Source organism: Coenobita brevimanus, unplaced genomic scaffold, assembly GCF_032717465.1.
Source record: "Coenobita brevimanus isolate Jiangsu-jjx unplaced genomic scaffold, ASM3271746v2 jjx.HiC_scaffold_2709, whole genome shotgun sequence".
In the NCBI taxonomy this organism is placed as follows: Eukaryota; Metazoa; Arthropoda; class Malacostraca; order Decapoda; family Coenobitidae; genus Coenobita; species Coenobita brevimanus.
Window position 1 is genome coordinate 621232 of NW_027643663.1, and position 3769 is coordinate 625000.

The following is a 3769-nucleotide window of genomic DNA, read 5'->3' on the forward strand; positions in this document are numbered from 1 at the left end:
TTGCATTACAAAAGTTTCGAGATTTGGTATATGGTTACGAAATCCACTTATTCACCGACCATAAACCACTGGTGGGTATGTTTAAAGAAAAACTCCTTTCTGGGAGGAGAGCAAGATGGAAATGTACAGTTGAAAACTACAATGTACAAATACATTATATACAAGGTAAAATGAATATAGTAGCTGACGCATTATCTAGGAACCCGAACACAATTCAAGTCGCGGCGTTAGATCTCAAAGGAAATATCCCAAACCACGAGGATATCGCAAAGGCACAAAGACTTGACCCAGTATGGTCAAAAGTAATATACAAGTTAGAAAGTGGAGATGACATACAATTACCCAAACTGCATGTCCCACTTGAACAATTCACAATGGTCAATAATACATTATACAAAATTAACTCTAAACATCCAAAACGCCAAAGAAATACTAACCAGTTGGTAGTACCTAATGACATGATACCCCAAGTATTACGAATGATACACGACAGCCCACATGCAGGACACCCTGGAAAGGATAAGACATTCAACCAAGCCCAGCTATTATATTACTGGCCTTCATTACGAAGAGATATACACAATCATATAGACAGATGCGAATCATGTGCGAAACACAAAGGATACCCAATCACACCTGCACCGATGGGTAATTACCCAGTACCACATCAACCATGGGACGTTGTCGCTGTTGATTTACTCAAGATGCCATTATCATACAATAATAACCTATACTTATTCGTAGCAACGGATCATTTTTCCCGTTATGTCATTTTAGCTCCAATTAAAGATAAGACAGCAGAGACAGTAGCAAAGGCAATAACAGATAATGTAATATGTCGCTTTACTACCCCTAAGGTACTAATAAGTGATAATGGAGGAGAATTTAATTCTGAGATCTTACAAGAAATATGTAAACAATACAACATTAAAAAAGTTAACGTTTTGGCCTATCACCCAGCATCGAATGGGTTGGTAGAGAGACAAAATAAAAGGTATTAGATGTGCTACGACACATTCTCAGTGAAAATTATGCAAGCTGGGATGATTGGATTCCCAGAGTAGAGGCCTCCATTAATGGGTCTATAAATAAATCCATTGGTGACACACCACATTTCATTATATATGGCACGGATAAAAAATTACCATATGAGCTCCTAGAAGGTGACAGCATGCCTATATACAATTACGATGATTACTCTAAACTCCGTTTACGTGAATTCCAGGACATTCACAAAAGAGTGCAAAAACAATTAACGATGTCCAAGGAAGAAATGACGGAGGCATTTAACAAAAAGGCAAAAGATTCACCTATCAGCTTAGGAGACATTGTTTACGGAGTCATTCATACGAGAGACAATAAATTATCCCCTAAATTTGAGGGCCCATACAGAGTAATTAACATAAAGGCAAACAAAGTTTTAATTAAGTCACTTTCAAGTGGCGAGGAAAAACAAGTTCATATTGACCATTTAAAACGAGTTTCAAGGGAATTATCACATAATTATTCAGCCTCGGATACAACCGAACAGGTGAACGTACCTCAAGAAACCAAGCAAGAACACAACAATGATTACAAAAAGAAATTAAGGTCATATACCAAACAATCGAACATAGGTGCAACTATTCCAATGAAATCTACAGTACATCATTTACGAGAATTAAATATCGATTTAAACTCCTTCTATAAATGAAATAACAGCCAACCGTAACGCACATCATCACTATCATCAACCACAGCTTTATAGGAAATTAATAGATTTTTTTTTCGGTAGGTTACGATGAAGGGACTTATGCTATGGATTCTCCTATACATAGTAAGAGTATATGCGCACCTAGACCCCAAGCATATAGTACGACAAGGATGCCTCATAGCTCCAACGGCCACGACTACAATCGTCAAGGATGTCATGAGTACTGAAATAAGTCTAGATTACTTGTATGACTTACCTACTTATATAGAAAGACTTGCGACGCCGATGCGAACTCTGGACTTCAAGATAGGGAATTATGTTTCACAATCACATATCACCAAGGAAGTGGATGAAATGGTGAAGTTAGCGAAATGGAAACTAGAACAGGCGAAGTCAACTATGCTCGTCATGATCCAAGATCTCCCATCTTCTGGAAAAGAGGTGCTGAGCGACAGGAACAACATCACACGTACTCGCCAAAAGCGCGGTTTGTTCGATCTGGGCGGCGCAATTCTTGGGAACATCTTTGGATTGGCTACAGAGGATGACCTTAAAGAAATAAACAAAAAATTTAATAAGATAGCTCAGGTACTAACATACCAAGATAAATTCATCACAGGACAGAACTCAGCAATGAAAACAATTGTGAAAAATCTGAAACAAGCAGAAAACGTAGCTCTCGAGAGTATAGATAAAATAAATAACTTGGAGGGTAACGTTACCCTTTTCCAGCACTTCTCCATCATCACAGAACATATTGACACGATTCTACTACAATTAGAGAACACTAGAGATCATTTCAGGGCACTTATGCAAGGAATTTCGAATGCTGGTGATGGCAAGATCACAAATGACTTACTCCCAGTTCATGAGCTACGTCAGATAGTTAGTCAAGGCATACATAAACATAAATTGAAGCCATTGTTCCGCAGTAGGGAATTTATGCAATATTACCCGTACTTGGAAGCAACACTAACACCAACATCAGTGATAGTTCATGTACCATTCATCACGGAAGACCTGTTCACAGTATACCAAATCCACCCCTTCCCCTATAGAAACAACAACACTTTAGTCATCATCAACATCAACACAGACACCGAACTCATCATGGTCTCCAAGAGACGAGACACTGTCACTTTCGCAAGTGAGTCAACGATTGAGCGAAAGTGCCGCACATCCTTACATGCTGTTCATCTTTGTCCTGCGTACATTTTCACGTTTCAGCCTACTGATACGGTCCCTTGTGAAATGGCTATCATCAGCAATAACAATATTCATCATCATTGCAACTTCACTTTCGCTCCAGATAAACTTGTACACCATCAACGCATTGGACACTCGCAGTTTTTTTATTTCCCTCATAACACATCAGTTTACATAGTCTGTCCAGATATACCACCATCTCATACATCAGCCTCAGGATTATACATAGCACCAGACTACTGTGCGGTATTTACACCATCCATGTCTACTTTTTCCACCATCAATCACTACGCCATTCTCAATCATACACACAAACATTTCCACCCACTGCCTGATATGGACTTAAACATGAGCACAAGTATTAAGCTGACTTCACCTAAGTTTGAAACTATGCAGCTGATCAATGAAACAATGAAGCCCTGGGAAGATTTGAGTTTGAGTATGTTCAACCCATATTATGTGTATAGCCAAGCACCTTCTGTCTTCATAATTATCTGCATTGTGGTTGCAGTATTGCTGTTGGCCATGCACAGAATGCATGCAAGAATTGCTAATTTGGAGTCATTGTTTAGTGGGGGGAGAGTTAACATCACAGTTAACCACCCTGAATGAAGTGTATATATTTTGTATATAGTATTAATTATATATATATAAAAAAAAAATAATAATAATAATAATAATAATAATAACACAAAGAAGAATGACCCATATATGGCAGACCAGTACCATTATCTTTAAATGAAATATTAATAACTCTTACAATATTCTTAATTTTAAACTATTTTTATTCTTGCATGTATGCATTTCACTATAATAACCCAAGTACATACTGTATTACAGTTAAATAATTTACTTTAATGCATTTATTCC